At 39.1% G+C, this 18,861-nt stretch overlaps 1 protein-coding gene across 1 annotated transcript in view; it reads right to left on the bottom strand.

Moving 5' to 3' along the window:
- Positions 1–18,861, bottom strand: part of LRMDA (leucine rich melanocyte differentiation associated) — a 1,384,659-nt gene that overhangs the window by 1,148,739 nt on the left and 217,059 nt on the right. The window lies entirely within an intron of this gene.

An 18,861-nucleotide genomic window follows, 5' to 3' on the forward strand; every position in this document is an offset into this window, starting at 1 on the left:
AGGGCTCCTTTGTCCCCACAACCTCTCCAGCATTTGTTGTTACTATCTTTTCTGATTATGACATTATTACAGGGGTGAAGTGGTATATCACTGTTGTCTTTATTTGCATTTCTCTGACAATCAATGACTTGGAGCATTTTTTCATATTGGCCTTTTGGATCTCTTCTATGGAGAATACTCTCTTCAGATCTTCCCATTTTTGGATGGGGTCATTGGATTTCTAGTTGCTGAGTTTGGTGAGCTCTTTATATATTTTGGTTATTATCCTCTTGTCTGATTTATGGCATATAAAGATCTTCTCCCATTCTGTGGGAGGTCCCTTTGTTTTGGTGGTGGTTTCTTTTGCTGTGCAGAAGCTTTTTAATTTGATGTAGTCCCATTGGTTTATTTTTTATTTAGTCTTCTTTTTAATTGGATTCATTTTATTGAAGATGCCTTTAAAATTTAGATGGAAAAAGTTCTGCCAATATTTTCCTCTAAGTATCTAATAGTTCCTGGTCTAACACCCAAGTCCTTGATCCACTTGGAATTTACTTTTGTGTTTGGTGAAATATAGTGATTCAGTTTCATTCTTCTGAAGGTTTCAACACAATTTTTCCAACACCATTTGTTGAAGAGACTCTCCTTTCCCCATTTAGTCTGGGCTTCTTTGTCAAAGATTAGATGTCCATGGGTGTTGGGGATTCCATCTGGGCTCTCAATTCAATTCCACTGATCAGTGTGTCTATTTATATACCAGTACAAAGCAGTTTTGATCTTTGATAACAATGGCCCTATAATACTTTTTTTTTTTTTTTTTTGCCTCCAGGGTTATCACTGGGGCTCGGTGCCTGCACTACGAATCCACTGCTCACAGAGGCCATTTTTTCCCCTTTTGTTGCCCATGTTGTTTATCATTGTTGTTATTATTATTGTTGTCATTGTTGTTCAATAGGACAGAGAGAAATTGAAAGAGGAGGGGAAGACAAAGAGGGGGAGAGAAAGATAGACACCTGAAGACCTGCTTCACTGCTTGTGAAGCGATCCCCCTGCAGGTGGGAAGCCAGGGGCTCAAACCAGGATCCTTAAGCCGGTCCTTGGACTTTTTACCATGTACGCTTAACCCGCTGCACTACCACCCGACTCCCTACTTTATTTATTTTTAAGTCTACTGTGTCAGATATGAGAATGACTTTTCCTGCCCCTCTCCCATTTTTTATTAGCCTGTATGATAGTGTTCCATCCTTTCACTTTGAATCTGTATTTGTCTGTTGAGTTAGGTGGAGAGGGAAGGGGGAGATAAAGGGAGAGAGAGACAGAGACACCTGCTGCCCTTTTTCACCACTCATGAAACTTTCCCCTTCTTGAACCCTGGGTCCTTGCACACTATAACATGTGCACTTAACCAGGTACACTACCGCCTGGCCCCGGCATGCTAGTTTATTGGAAGTATTTTTCAGAAGTGAATTTTGAATTCTATTAAAATGATTTGTTTTCCTTTGGCCCTATGTGAGTATTTGTATTAATAAATTTCCTGAGATTAGAAAATTTAAAAAAATTGAATGATGAGAACATACTGTAGGAGGATTCCAGATAATTTTGGTTTTCAAATTAAAAATGTAAGTCAGGGAGAAAGCAAAGCAGTGGCACATAAGACTTGCATATGAGAGGCTCAAAGTTCAATCCCCAGAATCACCAGTAGCCAGAAATCAGTGATACTCTTGTCAACAAAGAAAAAAAAAAAAAAAAACAAGGAAAAGCAGCCAGGCAGAGGTACACCTGGTTGAGCACACATGTTACAATACACAAGGACCCAGATTCAAGTCCCTCTGCAGAGGGACCTGTAGCTGAAGAAATGCCTCTCCCCACTCCCATTTCTCTTTTTCTCTTTCTTTATCTCACCCTTCCCTCTCAATGTCTCTCTGTCTCTATCCAATGAATAATAAATAAAAATATCTTTAAAACAAGGAAAAATAAGTAAGTCTCCTAGTTTTATTTTACTTTGGCTCAACCGTCAACTGTTACTTGCCTTCTCACCCATATTCCAATAACCTATGCTAGTCTGTCAAAATACTAGTCATAAAACTGTCACTGACATCATCTATTTCAAAAAATTGTTCACAACTGGATCCATCATCAACTCACTCTAAACAACCAGTTTCGAATTCCAAAGCAATTCCACACCACAATCTACATCTGTATTCCCAAACCCACTTAGCTATAGTTTCCTAAGTCCACTCTGATACAGTTCATTCTTTGGAAAGATAATAGAATGACAAATTTTCTGGACATAAGTTTCATGTGCCAAGGGACACATGAAAGGCAAGGGACAAGGCAGCATTAAATTAAAAAAGATGCAACTGGCTTAAAACAGAAAAGACATCCAGTGTCTGAATGTAAAAACATCTCTAAACTTGGCTTACAAAATTGTTAATTATGTACTTGACAGTGAAATATCACAAACAGATGGAGCTAAAGAATACAAACCCACACAGGGAGTGGGTAGGAATGGGAAAAATATACTCAGACAAATGCCATCAAAGAGGATGTTTTAATTCAATCTCCTCCACAACTTTTACAACTATGCAGTTGACTTACATATCTAGACAAAAGTTCACAAGTAAACCTCCCCACATCCTATTCCCAGGCTTTAAAGTACAGACTCTAGATTGAAATGTCTTCTCCCCTGTGTAGAAAGTTGGGTCACAAAGTTTGTGGCCACCAAAGACAAAGAGTCAGGCTAGCATCTAAAAGAATGCACATACCAAGACTGTAAAAAAAAAAAATCACTTTTTGAGAAGTTTGGTCTTATTTTGTTTGTTTGTTTTCAAAAAACATAAATCATCTCAATGCCCTGGGAGACTGCTCCAGAGACCCTCCCAGAGCCTCACATGCCACCTCCTCTCAAACACATGCTCAAGTGCTCACTATAGCCTCTGCCAGGAATCTGCTCTCCAGAGACCCCTTCTCCAACCAACAAGGAGGAACCACAGTCAGAAACACTCGCACGGACTTGTTGAGGAAAGTCTTAGTATCAGTGTCACTGACAAGAAAAGCTAGACATCTTGAGGGTAATGGCTACCTGATCCTGTGATACCAGCAGGAAAGAGTCTTGGCAGAAAGAAAAATCCCATTCCTTAGAGAGTTTTTCAGCACTTCTATGCTGGAAAAGAGACATAGTTTCTCCCCATATCTGATATAAAAGCATATAATAAAAAGATATAAATAGTTCCTTCCCGTAGGACATAGTTGGGAGTGGGAGGGAGAGAACTCTTCCATCTCACAGAACATTTTAACACTTAACCTGGAAATTTTATGGGTATAATCATAGGTGAACTATTAAAATAGAATGTTTTATTTTCAAATAAGTATAACAGCTTATTAGCAAAGCCATCTTTAATAAGTCTATCTTAGATAATAATAAGATGATAAATTTAATAATAAATAAAAAATAAAAAAGATGATAAATTTAATAATAAGATGATAATAAGTCTATCTTAGATAATAATAAGATGATAAATTTCTACGTCCAAAGGTTACATTCTGCTAGGGAAAAAAGAAAGTACTACACTCTCCTTCAAAGAAGAGAAGATGGAACAGCCTTTATTGACTGCCTTCAAATATTTATAAAATGTTGAAAACAACCAGGTTACATTGTAAGCTACTACAAGGTACTTGTTTAAGTACTACCAAATAAAAACCCCAAATTTTAAAAACTTATTTTATTTTTAAGTATGTGTTTATTAATGAGAGGAGGAGAGAAAATCAAGCACAGCATCATTCTGGTGAATGAGCTGCCAGGGATTAAAGTCAGGACCTCATGCTTTAGAGTCCAAGGCTTTGTCCACCATGTTATTTTCCAGACTGTGAAAAGTCCAATTCTTTCCCCTAATATTCTTCTCCAAAGATTTCCAGCAAAGGTTTAAGATGTTAGCATTTCCTCTACTTCAAGCTATTTCTAATATAAATGACTCCAGAATAACTAAACTTGCAGAAGAAGGTATCAAACTTACTCTTCTCTGGGAGACGTACTGCTACCTTGGTGTACAACACTGACATTTAAAGATTGGTGATGGTATCCTGCAATTCCTCTCCTGGGATATATCCTAAGGAACCCAACATATCCATCCAAAAAGATCTGTGTACACATATGTTCTTGGCAGCACAATTTGTAATATCCAAAACCTGGAAGCAACCCAGGTGTCCAACAACAGATGAGTGGCTGAGCAAGTTGTGGTATATATACACAATAGAATACTACTCAGCTATTAAAAATGGTGACTTCACCGTTTTCAGCCAATCTTGGATGGACCTTGAAAAAATCATGTTGAGTGAAATAAGTCAGAAACAGAAGGATGAATATGGGATGATCTCACTCTCAGGCAGAAGTTGAAAAACAAGATCAGAAAAGAAAACAGAAGTAGAACCTGAAATGGAATTGGCATATCTCACCAAAGTAAAAGACTCTGGGGTGGGTGGGGAAAATACAGGTCCAAGAAGGATTCAGAGGACCCAGTGGGGGTTGTATTGTTACATGGGAATCTGGGGAATGTTATGCATGTACAAACTATTGTACTTACTGTTGAATGTAAAACATTAATTCTCCAATAAAAAAAAATTGGTGATGGTGAGCAAAAGCCTTGGACTATTGTGGGTCAACAGAATAATAAGGAAAGGATCCATACATGGTCAGAACAAATTATGATATGTTACACTAGTTTTTAAAAAGTCATCATCCAGGCAGCTTAAGAACAATGTGTTCAGATGGAAGAATGGGGGAATCAGTTTAGGTTGGTTAGGGTGGGTCAATGGAAACAGATTTACCCTCCAGAAGAGCATAGCGAAAACCACATCAATGCTAGTCATAGAAGATCACTTTATTTTGCAAAATATAAAACTGTTTCATTGCAAATCTATGGAAACAATGTCACAGGGGCCAAGGGCTGTCACTTCAAGTCAATGGAAGGCCCATTTCAATGTGGTACTGATAGCCAGAGATGTCAAGGCAAATTACACCCCCACTTTCTGAGACAGAAATCAAAGTTAGGAACATTCAGCTGGAGACACACCCACAGGAGTTAGGAAAGCCAGCTCTCCTTCCAAGTCATGCTAATCTATCACAGACTCAAACAAAGGATTTGTTTTTTCTCATTAGGACAAAAGAGAAAGATTGGTTACAGGATAGTCCAAAGGGAAATTCAAGGGGATATTCTAAAGGCCCAAACTGCACTCTTGCCACATGTGAAAATGGGGGAGGTGGAGATGTAGGGGAATGTCTGGTGGAATTTGAATATAAAAAGGGAGTAATGTGGACTGAGATTATGGTGTACCAGGCTGAGCACCATCACCATTACCATACATGAGAACTTGGGTTCGAGCACACAGTCCCCACCAGCAGAGGGGACTCAATCTTGAGATGTGAAGCAGGTTGGTAGGTGTCTACCTTTCTCTCTTTTTCTCTTTCTCTATCTCCTCCTCCCCTCTCAATTTCTGTCTTACCAAATAAAATAAACAAAATGGCTGCCAATAGAGAGAGTGATGGATTCATAGTACTGGCACCAAGCCTCAGCAATAATCCTAATGTGTGTGTGTGTGTGTGTGTGTGTGTGTGTGTGTGTGTGTGTGTGTGTGTGTGTAATGAGGGGGGCCAGATCCTACACTTTACCATGTGCAAGGATTCAGATTCCAGCTGACAACACTACATAAGAGCATCATGCATGGCACCAAGAGAACCTTTGCAAGTGCTAGAGCAGCCTCTCTCTGTCTCTCTCTCTCTCTCTGAAATTAAAAGCAAAAGAAGTCTACTGGAGGGGTTAGGTGGACTGGGTGGTGGCACATTTGTTAGAGCTCACATGGTACAATGTGCAAGGGCCAGGGTTTAAGCCCCCAGTGCCCATTTGCAGGGGGGGAAGTTTCACAGTATTGAGGCAGTGCTGCAGAGGTCCCTCTCTCTCCCTTTCTAGCTCTCCCTCCCAACTCAATTTCTCTCTATCTTTATCCTAAGTAAATAAATAAATAATTTTAAGAGTCAACTGAAACAATATAATCACACAGACACTAATCTCATGTTCCAAAAGAAAAGGGGGGGGCTGAAAGAGAATAACAAACAGACACTGAAGCATGTGGGTCTTCAAAGACAGTACTAGAATTCATAATCTACACTGCAGAGATTCCATGAAGTTAGCTAGTCAACTTGTAGGTAATACTAGAAATACATGACTTAGAGGTTATTAAATCTTGGACATGATCAGTCCAGTTACCACCAATAAGTAGGTTCTATAGAAATATTATGGCAAGGCTATAAACTTGTTTTCTATGAAGATAGAAGGATTAAAAGGAAAAGGTAGACATAATTACAGAAGCCAGACCTTCTTCTTTTTCTGCACCCCATAAAAAATTTTGGTCCATACTCCCAGAGGGATAAAGAATAGGGAACCTTCCTTTGATGGTGGTGTTGATGTACACTCCTAAAAAAAATAAGCAAAAAAGAAGAAGAAGAAGAAGAAGAAGAAGAAGAAGAAGAAGAAGAAGAAGAAGAAGAAGAAGAAGAAGAAGAAGAAGAAGAAGAAGAAGAAGAAGAAGAAGAAGAATAGGGAACCTATAATTGCCAAATAATGTGATTATAGCAGTAACTATCTATTGTCTTCTGAAACCCTGAGACAGCAGGAACTTCCTGCTTCCTCTATAGAGCCTATATTTCCCCCAGTCCTGGAACATCTAGGGTGGGGCTCATTTTCCTGCATTCTTCTCTCAGTTCATACCAAATAATATTGCATCCGCCGATCCCAACCTAATCAACACGAGTACCACCTCAAAATGCTTCACTTCAGACTGTGTACAGAGACATCAGTCATGGAATGTGAACCCTTCAGCCTCATTACTCAGGTAAGACCTTTCCTTTCATAGGATTCTCTAATTCCATTCCAGGTGGTTCACTTCCCAACAAAGTCCCAAAACCTAGATATAGACCAGATCCCCTGAGATAGAGCATATGTTCACATGTATCCATAAATTAGGGCAAAATATATACTTGGAAGCAAAAATACACAATAGTCTGTAGTGAATCAGTATAAAGTTCACTATGAAATAGTGTCTTCTTAGACTTAGTTACCCTCCTCACCTACTTCCTATTACACTTCCCTCACTCACTCCAAAGCTAACCCTAGCAAAGCAAGGACTGCAAAAGCTGAATAAGGGCAAGAGACTGGCATACTTTAATGATGACTCTTTAGTCACTATCAGGCCACCCCATCAGCTGGGGCCCTATTTGGGGTGTCCTGAGATTTCCAAACAGACATGATGGGCTAGACCTCAAATAAATCCCTCTCTCCATTGATACCAGTCATCTCTATCAGGAACAACACAATAGACCCCTTGGGGGCCCCCCATAGAACCTTGCCCTAAACTTGGATCAACAATGGTAAAGAATGTTACATCCTACAAAGTGAGGACAGACAACATACTCTATGCTGTACCTGAGGAAGATGGGTCAATATTGAGGCATCTTAGAATGTTCCTACTCAGGATCACAGAATGTGAGCTCAGATCTACAAGTATGCAGAGGTCACATAGGCTCCTAAGCTGAATATGGGCCCCAGACCAAATCAACGGGGTTTATAGTCAACAATATTTATACCCCTTTCCCATATTAGGGAGCTACTCTCTTCCCTGATCCAGCTTTCTGGTCCTTTTTCCAACCATGACATCATCTCCCCAGACAATAACTTGGATCCACCTGCATACCAGATTTCAGGCTCAGAGGAAAAGAAAAAACTAGTATAGCCACAGGCCCTTTGGAATATAACTAAAATATGCCTACTAGCTATCTACAAAACAGAGACCCCCCCCCCCAACTCTTCATCTGCACTACTCCAGCCTTTAGGTTCATTGTCACTCAACAATTTGTTTGGCTTTGTATATTAACTCTCTTTTCAGTCACCAGGTTCCAGATGCTAACATGATGCTGACCAGACTTCCCTGGACAGACAACCCTACCAATGTGTCCTGGAGCTCTGATTCCCCAGGATGGACCCACTAGGGAAAGAGACAGACAGGCTAGGAGTATGGATTGACCTATCAATGCCCATGCGGGGAAGCAATTACAGAAGCCAGAACTAACACCTTCTGCATCCCACAATGACCCTGGGTCCATATTTCTAGAGGGATAAAGAATAGGAAAGCTATCAAGGGAGGGGATGGGATATGGAGTTCTGGTGGTAAGAACTGTGTGGCGTTGTACCCCTCTTATCCTTGGTTCTGTCAGTGTTCCCTTTTTATAAATTAAATTAAATTTAAAATTAAAATTAAATTAAGTTAAAAAGAATAGACAGAAAAATCTACATAAGATATTCCCTCACCTAATCTCTCCAGTTCCTTCCCCATCCCCTAGCCCCTGCCACACTATGCAATGAAATACAACCAAGATTGTCCCTTATTTATAGGAGCCAGAGAGTGACATAGCCAAGAAAAAAATTCAGCAGAAGGGATCATGAGTCTTCCAACCAGACAAAAAAGAATCATTCCAAGCCCAGACTTTCTGTCAAACAACTTTTAACTTGGGGCATAAAAGTGAAAGAGTGCCTTTGTTTAAAACCCTCCTGGAATTTCTAATCACAATGATTTATATAAATAAAATGTTAAATTAAAATGTAGGTTTTAATAAAATTACATATATGATGGAATGGCTGTTCTTTTTAAAACTAATCTGTAATAAATTTTGAAAATTCTGATTGCAGGTGATTCAGGCCTTGAAAGCTCTGCCAACAATAGCCAGCAGAGGTCTATTACTGAAGTGGTATTAATATAGCTATCATCACCAATTCAAAGCAGATAATAAAGGACTGACACATTTATTATCATTATTAATTAACAGTTTTCTGAGATGGAATTAAATCAATATGCTGCTCTGATATCATTTTAACTAGTTATGCAAATCAAACATTTAGAGCCCATGAATAGATATAAATGCCATTCAAAATTCACTTCACACTTATTACTGTAATATCAGAACTTTCAGGCTTTGCTAGTTAAAAAAAAAGGACTTAATGCTCATTTAATTACACTCAGACATGAAGCTTATGGAATGAAAGTTGAAATAGCTGATTAGTTAGAAGTCATAGTAAGGCTATAACACTTGGGATAGACAATGAGATAATAATGTGAAAATGTAGGCTCTGCACAGAGTGGAGCTGGCAGAGCCTATTAAAAAAAACAATAGCATGTGTAGCAAAATATGTCTTAAGATCACAAAGTTGAGGACTGATTCTGTAGTCCAAAAAGCAGAAAGCAAGAGGAAGGAGAGGAAGAAAAACAAGAGAGACTGGGGGGTAGGAGCTGCCTGTAATTCTATATATAACTCATCAGTTATAAAAGAGAAAACTGCCAAGCTCAATTGCCCAACATTTCTTCCTAAGTCATTGATAATGATGACAATGATGATGATGCTGATGATGCTATCAGAGCTTTCTTCTTGCGGAAGGATAACTCTCCCTCCCAGTTTTCTTAACATATGAGAATAAATCTCCATGCCTAGAATAGTTATCTGGAGAGTCACAGTGGGTTCTGCATTTCTGGGTCCAACAAGATAGGGATAAAAACCTGAAGGGATTTTGCTTAGTGAAGAACAACTACGAGGTGGTTACTCTCATATGTGCAATACTGAGAATTGAAACATGAATTTATTTTTCAATGTGTTTAAAATTATTATCTTTATTTATTTTACTTATTGGATCCAGAAAACAAGAGGGAATGGGATGATAGACAGGGCAAGAGACAGACACCTGTAACACTGCTTCACCACTCATGAAGGTTTTCCCCCTGCAGGTGGAGACTGGGAGCTCAAACCCAAGCCCTCATACATTGTGACATACACCCAACCAGGTGTGCCACCACCCAGCCCCTGAAACATGAATTTACAAACAAATGAAGAAAAAGAAGGAGAAGCAAAAGAGAGAGAGAAAGAGATGAAGGAAGGGAGAGAAAGAAGGAAGGAAAGAAAGGAAGGAAGGGAGAGAGAGAGAGAGAGAGAGAGAGAGAGAGAGAGAGAAAGAAAGAAAGAAAAAAAGAATCTCCAAACTGTCTCTAAAACCTTATGAGAACTTAATTATTGGTGGGAGGTTGGAGAGGAAAAAAGTATAGAACTTGCTGGTTGGTACCCCTTTAATTTTGTGATTGAAATGAATTTTTTTAATTCTCCTAATCTGAAATTTCTGAGCAGCACTCAGGTGACCTGGAAGTTAGCCAACATATCTACTGTCTGAACAAGAGACGAGAGTTGTGAGCACCATAAGAGCATCTGCACTATTCCAGCCCTTAGGTCCATGATTGCTCAACAATTTGTTTGGCTTTGTATGTTAACTCTCTTGTCAACCACCAGGTTCCAAATGCTAGCATGATGCCGACCAGACTTCCCTGCACAGACAACCCCACCAATGTGTCCTGGAGCTCCGCTTCCCCAGAGCCCTTCCCCACTAGGGAAAGAGAGAGACAGACTGGGAGTATGGATCGACCTGTCAATGCCCATGTACAGCAGGGAAGCAATTACAGAAGCCAGACCTTTAACCTTCTGCATCCCACAATGACCTTGGGTCCATACTCCCAAAGGGTTAAAGAATAGGAAAGCTATCAGGGGAGGGTACGGGATACAGAGTTCTAGTGGTGGGAATTGTGCGAAGCTGTACCCCTCTTATCCTATGGTTTTGTCAATGTTTCCTTTTTATAAATAAAAAATTTTTTAAAAAAGAGCAAGTCATCATCAAATGTGAGACCCTGATGCCAGGAAATAGCTCACCCAGTGGTAGATCTCATACCCTCCCATGTGTGTAATACCTGGGTTCAAGACCCAACACCCACATGGGAGCACCATAGTGGCACTAGGGGAGCTCAATGGATGGTGAAGCAGTGCCATCTCTAGGGATCTCTCCCAAATAATGAGTAATCATATTATCCCAGGAAAGTCACTCTGTAGTGACATTGCTCATGTGAGAGGCCTTGGGATGCATTGGATCGACCTTCTCGTGGTGCATCCCGTGAGTACCCATTCATTGGGGAAACTGACGATCCTTCCTAGCCAACTGAATCCACATGGATCCCAGTCACTTTCAAAGCCAGCAACAAGCAGCTCCTGACAGCTTTCAACCTGACCTGTTGACTGGCTACGGAAGAAGGGCAAACGCTAGAAGAAGAAGAATGTGAGAGGCCCCAGTGTTGCATAAAAATTGCAAAGTACAATAAGGAGCAATCACAGAATGTAGCGGCGTTGAGACTTCTTTTTGCAATCAAGATTAACAGCCTTCATGGTTAGCTGAGCTGACCCCCCAGCATTCTCCATCTCAAACTATTTATCAGTTACTTCCCAAATCCAATAGCACCACAGATCCCCAGTCTTTTCAGGCCAACTGATGCTTCTGTATTGACTATATTTGAACAGCAAACTCATTCCTTGGTCTGTCTCAAACTGTCCCCATTTCTGATTTTCCAAGAATACCAAATATAAAATAAAACTACCATAAATCAATTATCTTTGAAAACTTGATCTTGTATTTTACTTTTTTTTTTTAACCAGAGTATTGCTCGAGTTAGTTTATGGTGGTGCAAGGGACTGGGACTGGGACTGGGACTGGGACTTCAAAGCCTCAGGCATGAGAGTCTCTTTGCATAAACATTATGTTATCTCCCCCACCTCACCTTGTATTTTACTATCTTCAAATATCTGGAGAGCACAAAAGAACTCAGAAGACCACTTTAGAAGAGAAAGGTTTTAGTGAAAATTCCTACTGGCCCATATATCGCCACCCCAGAAAATTCTATCTCCAATTATGCACTAATATAGAAATAAAATATGTGCATGAATACATAATACAAATGGCTATATATCAGAGAATGTCAATATCTAGCAAAACATATAGAAAATAAAATCAAGGTCATCTTAATATGTCATGTTGAGTAGATGCAGAGGAGGAGGGTTTCAAGGGTAAACACTGACCACTTATCAGATCAAAGCCTAAAACCTCTGATCACACTGACCACTAATTTAGCCCTGCCTTCCAGGGAGGATTTACTAGGTGAGACCAACAAATCAAAGTATAAGGAAACCACTGCTTCAAATTCAGAAACATTATCAGTGGTAGAAAATTATGGATAAAGCCCCATAATTAAAACAATAAACAGAATAGCCACCCAAGGTGGAGGTAGAAAAAAAGGGGGTTGGGTTGTTGTAGCCAATGTAGAAGATGATGTTATGGTCAACCTATCCAGTTCCCCTGCCAGTGAGCAGCCCAATACTCACCATATTATGCAAATAACTTGCCCTCCTTCCTTCACCCTTCCCTTCGGATATCCAAAGGTCTATGAACATCCAGGAGAAGCTGTAGACAGTGGAATGCTCTCTGCTTCTGCTCTCTTATTTGCATTGGCACTCCCAAGCAGTGATTTTTTAAGACACATCATTAAAACAAGATTTAAGATAAAGATTCCAAAATTTCATGGAACCTACCCATACTGTTTAATTAAACTTTTTTCTAGGGGTCCTTCCTAACTAAAAACATAGCATGATCCACCCCACCCCTACTCTAGTCTCAAATCAAAAATAACAACTTGTCACTCCTTCCACAGTTTGTTGTCTCTCCCCTTGTTCTCCCTTTATGTTCACCTTCAGTCCCACCTGTTCTGCCCAAAGTGTATTTCTTTGACTCCTTCATATAGCAAACCACTGAGCAGTTAAAAAAAAAAAAAAAAAAAAGGAATAAAACCTTCAGATTTCAAAGGACTTAATAGTGGTGAGATGGTTAGCACATGACTGACCAAGTGGTGGTAAAACTGTAGCTTGGCTCTCTTGCCGTTGGCAGTGCTCTAAGGAGTTAAGGTGTATCTGTGCATGTGCCAACCTGTGAGAAACTAAAACAATCCCTTCCAGTTGTCAATGGGAATTAAAAACACTGTGTACTAATGAACAGCATAGATTTTTTCTAAATTATCTGTTACATACTTAAAGTTTTAACCTTAGAAGGAAAACAATGAGGAGAAATAGAATAAGAAAAGAAGGCCTATTGAAGTATTTTACAGGAGGGAGAGTTAGAATACTTGTGTTACATTTTTAAGCACAGAAAAAGAAATTAAGAAACCATAGAAGGATCTCCACAAGTTACAGAGGTTTTCAGAAAATTAACTGTGAGGTGGTCACCCGGATGAATAATAAAGGAAGACATTGTATTCTTTTAAAAAAATAGGTGAGAGTTTTCCAACTCTCTCCAATCTTACCCCAGCTTTACCTATGCTGATCCTGTCTGGGGCTGGAAGAAAACTGAAATGCAGTACAGTGGTTAAGATAAAAAACAATGAAGCTTTATTATCTTGACTCAAATTCTGGTTCGCTTCTCTATATTTAACATAAATTACCTAAATTCTATGACTTGGTTTCCTCATCTTTAAGATGAGAATAATGTGAGTGCTACAGCGGTAGGCTGTCAAAGTATTAATATAGTTGGCATATGTAAAATACTCTGAACAGTGCTTATATATACAACGATGTACTATTAACTACCATGACTGACAATAGAAATGCAGCTCAGAATCGGTCTTCTAATTCAAGCAGCAGTAAGCCCATGACCACACAGTATCTAGTTTTTGCAAAGCTTCCAGGGCTGAGCACAGCTATATAATCATCACAGGATTATTCTAGCCAAACCTATGAATGTGCAAAACTTTCATGAATGAGAGCACTTGAAAGCAATTTTGAGGACTTGGTCCTTTGACTCTTTACATAACCAATTTATAGTAATGGAGCTTTCTGTGGCCCACAAGTCTCTTGGATTGTTATTAGTGCTGCCTTGGTTAGGAAGCTGCAATATGATCCTCTGACTAGAAATACTGGCATAATTTATTGCATTATTACTCTCCTGAACTGAAAGCAATTAATTACCTGGGGCAGGATGCACAAGTAAAAATTTATCAGAGGAAAGTGATGAAAAATGCCCCCACTGCTTTAAAATAATAGGTGCTTAATGGTTTTTCTGTTTGCTGGCTAATCTCAGGCATTTTATAAACAACTCCAGCTCAGTTATCAGTTGTGAAATTCTGCCCCCCTGCCTTTTTTGCTCCTTTATATTATTCTATCATCCCATATCTCCCTTGAGGACAGGAATAAACATCTAAAATACTCAGTAAAAATCAGCAGAGAGACTCCATTCCTCTTTGGCATGTTAAAATTATTTATACAGTGTAGGACTATGTGATAAAATATACTCATATGTTTATTGCCCATACACAAATATATGCCTGACTTCTTTTTTCTCTAACACAGCATTTTACTTTAAAACTTAGAAAACTATGGCTGGATGTGTGTGTGTGTGTGTGTGTGTGTGTGTGTGTGTGTGTGTGTGTGTGTGTGTGTGTGTGTATACACATATATATAGACATATTATGAGGGACAGTTACTGACTATTGTCTTTAATGTCTTGTAAGTGACATTCATATACCGTGCATCTTAAAATCCCTAAATAAGGTCTCCCAGATTGTTTTCCTTGGAACACATTCCTAGTCTTCATACTACAGCTATCAATGGAACAAGAGCCACAAAGAGCAGAAACAGAACCAATAATGTGCTATTATATTGTTTATAAATTCGTGCACATGTGAAAGATAGGAACAGAGCTAAATTCATTATATTTGTTTCTACTTTTCAGAATTATTCACATCTGTATGATTCCATAATTGTTTCTTCTATAAAGTTATTGGAGTAATTTTGCTCCGTATATTCCCGATCAATTCCCCCTCTCAAGGGCACAGTTGAAAAGTGATATTTGAAAACAGCCTCTGATAGATTGCATGGTTAGTCAGCAGCAGAGACAAACAACCTAATCCAGCACAAATTAGTTCGGCTGCCAGCAATAGTTTTATACAAAGATGTAAATTATGTTGTCAAAATCGGTCGCTTTCTAGCTTGCTGCTCAGCTAACAAGAAACCACTTTGGCTGATAAAGATGAACACTAAGCTTTCCTCTCTTACAAATTTGCAAATCTGCCATTTCAGCATTCTGTTAGCCACAAACAAACAGCCAGCTATAATTGCTTCTTTTCTTCCGCTGATGGTATTTTTCCCCCTCACCGCTGTTCCTTCTGGGCTGCTCTTGAAAATAACAACAAAGCTGAAAAGGACCCAACAATAAACATCAGTATCCCACAGACCAGAATTTAGGGTATGCTCAGCTACTGCACCAATCCTTGTCACCATTTTACTTCCTTCCATACAGAACAACCAGTCTGGCCCATTCACCCTAGGTGCTTGCAAGAGCAAAGATTCTGACATTGCTACTCCTCGGTACTGCCATCTAAAGAAAGAGCGGGAAAAAGTCTTGGCTTCAGTGGAAACAGAAATATTCTTAGAACGTTGAATAAGAACTGTCTTTCATAGTAGTCTATCCATTTTTTATTTTGCAAACTCCCAGTCCAGAGAAGGGAGAGGAGCACAGCACACATACAAGGGGCCAAGCAGAAAGCTCCACCAGGCTGCCTGCATTAAATTGGAATCAGCTATATCTTATGCTGGACTGAAAATAATAACACATTATAACGGTAATTATATCCAGCATAACTCAAATAAATAAATTATAAATTACAATTACCCTTTAAAGTTGCTACTCTGTTTGCTTTACAATTAACTGCAGGTGCTTCTGCATGTTTTATTACAGTCCCAAAGTTATATATTTGAAAGAATGGTACAGATGATTCCTGTTTATTTGTTAAATTAAAGCATTGTTGGTAAAATTACGGCTTAATTAATATTATGGGTACTATACAGCAAAATAGTTTACCTTGTACATAATTTATTTCCACACAAATATCTCAACCCAGACCCATTATAGCTCTAAGGCAGCTAAAATAAAATATTCCTCCTTTGCTGGCATTTTTCTAAATAGCAGTTCACTAAATCAATATTATTCACTTGGTATTTTTAAAAGCAGTGTATCTTAATAATTACACAGCATTAGAGTAGGCAATAATTTTACTTGCTAAGCATATTAAATTTAGCAAACCATCAGTCAAATAGTTTGTTCTCTCTCAGAATGGGTAAGCAGTGAGTGAGTTTGGAATCATGTTCCTTTGGTATAAATGTCACAAAGAGTTTAAGAATGTGTCTGTGACTCCCTAAGCCAGCCCGGCACTATATATCTTTATTAGTTTCAGTGGTCAGTGCAGTGACCAGTTGTTTATTCTCATTACTCAAGACAAGGTGAGCCACTTGGTAGTGACTGCAATCACAGCTTAAAAACATATGACTTTGCAGAAAATAAAAGCTGTAGACAAGGCTACATGCACAATGGCCTGAAAACCTGGGACTCAGGAAGGACAGGGAAAAAGATCATTAAACACACACTTCATTTCATGTACTTGAGCATTTCACATCTTGACCCTCTTGTCTTTGAGTTATCTCATATCTTTTCATCATTCTTAATTAGTTATGAAACACTATTAATTTTATATGTGTCATGTCTTTGTTCAGTTTTGCATTTATTCATACTTTTTCACACTCATAGAACATATTTTAGGAACCTTCTTCTCCTGTTATGCTATCACTCCCAAACAAAGTAAGTCTCCCTGATAGATGCAAACACACAGAGCCCTGTGGTTATATTCACTACATATAACCAAGGCAAATTTTACCTGAACTGTAGGTAATTGCTGGCACTATCATGTCAGCATTTGACATGTCTTTAAAGATGCTGTGGTCCCCACTGGCATATACCTAAAATAGACTTACTAGCTTTTCCCAAAATGGAGGCCCCAACTCTCATCTGCTACATTCTTACCTCTCAGTTCCTGATTATTAAAGAATTTATTCTGTTTTATATTATAATGCTTTTTCAGCTACCAAGTTGCCGAAGCTACCATGACACCAACCTGACTTCCCTGGGCAGATGACCTCATCAATGTACCCTAGAATCCCACCTCTCCAGAGCCCTGCCCCCTATGGTAAGACAGAAACAGGTTAGGAGTATGGATCAACCTGCTAATGCCCATGCCTAGTGAAGAAACAATTATAGAAGCTAGACCTTCCACCTTCTGCACCCCATAATGATCCTGGGTCCATGCTCCCAAAGGGATAAAGAATAGGAAAGCTTCCAGTGGAGGGAATGGGATGCAGAATTATGGTGGGAATTGTATGGAATTGTAGCCCTCTTGTCCTACAGTCTTGTTGATCATTATTAAATCAATAATAATAATAATTTAAAATACTGCAGTCCATAGATTATGTTGTTATTTTTTGTTTGTTTGTTTCAGGGGGGTAAAGACTAGAGTCTCCTTTGTAATTATGGTGGAGCAAAGCAGGGGCAGGTATAAATCAGCAACTGAGGTCGGAAAATGGCCTCACAATTCACAAAGGACAATAACCTGCAGACTTTTCATCCTCCTCTTTTCCTCTGTCTTACTCATATGCAACCCAGACTCTCTTTCCATGGGTCTCAGGAAAGGTCACATGAGGAACCAGTCCCAGCAGAACCTCAGAGAAATCTCTTAAGCTTCAAGCTACTACCAGTCAAAGATATTCAGGACGTTCCAGAGGATCTGTAAACCTCAACAGCTATGTATGACCAAGGAGTACATATAAACACCAGTGATTCACTCAGCTTCCTCTTCTTGGATAGCAAGTCTGCTTCGATGCTTCCACCACAGAAACGGGCCAATTTCTTGGGTAGTTGATTAATAAGTGCCATCCTATATACCAACTGATAGGGTGCAGAATAGTAAGTAATACAAGAATGGAAAAGGAGTATCTTACTGAGAGAAAGATGTTACAGGGTAGCAGTGGAAGAAGAGTCAAGTCATTCAGCCCATCATACCACCAGAACAGCTTCTGAACATCCACTTTGTGCTGAGCACTAATCTATACTAGACTCTGTGGATAAGTATAAGATGTTACATACAAGCGTACTGGGCTCCTTGTGCATGACTGTAAGGAAGGATCTAAGTTGGGGGTGAAAGTGCTCTGCAGACAGCTGTCATAGGGAGATGAGAAATTGTACCCATGTGTCAACAACTATACTATAGACCATATACCCTCAATGAAATGATAAAATAATTTCACACACAAAAAAACTCTAACTCTACCTCTCCTCTTAATTTCTCTCTGTCCTCTCAAATAAAATAGAAAGAAAAAACAAAAGGAAAAAAACAGTCTCCTGAGATTCCTAGTGCTGGCACCAAATCCTCGCAATATAACCCTGGTGGCAATAAATAAAAACAAGTAAATAAATAAGGAACTCAAACATTTAGATGGGGTAGCTAACAAAGAAATTACAGAGAAGCAAAATTTGAAGTAGACCTTGAAAGCAATTCAAATTGAAGGAAAAAAGAGAAGAGGAGAAGGGAGGGGAGGGGAGGGGAGGGGAGGGGAGGGGAGGGGAGGGGAGGGGAGGGGAGGGAAAATGTTATCAAAGTGAGCGAGACTGTGCCACAGACTAGAAATGAGGAATCAGAAGGCATCCAAATCATAAACCAGTTTTATATACCCAAAATAAAGGACAAGTAAAGTACTCATGGAAGTAAACCATTCAGCATCCAAAATCTACAGCAGAACAATAATCAACATGAGACCCATGTACATCTAGATTATGAAGGCTGATGATTTTAAATGAGATGGTTCACCTAATTTTTTTTTTTTCAGTGGCAAGGGTTGGAAGAAAAAGACAGAGAAGGAGGAAGGGGGAGGGGAAGAGAAGAGAGAGGAGAAGAATAAAAAGGTGAAAGATTCTAAGAGTTTTAAGAGAAAGTAAACTCACTTTTTATACATGTACCTAAACTGTATACCTTTTATTCCACAACACATACAGCTCTTTTAATATTTTCATTCCCAGCTACCTATAATTAAGATAGAAGTGAATGTTT

Source organism: Erinaceus europaeus, chromosome 1 (assembly GCF_950295315.1).
Source record: "Erinaceus europaeus chromosome 1, mEriEur2.1, whole genome shotgun sequence".
NCBI classification, from domain to species: Eukaryota; Metazoa; Chordata; class Mammalia; order Eulipotyphla; family Erinaceidae; genus Erinaceus; species Erinaceus europaeus.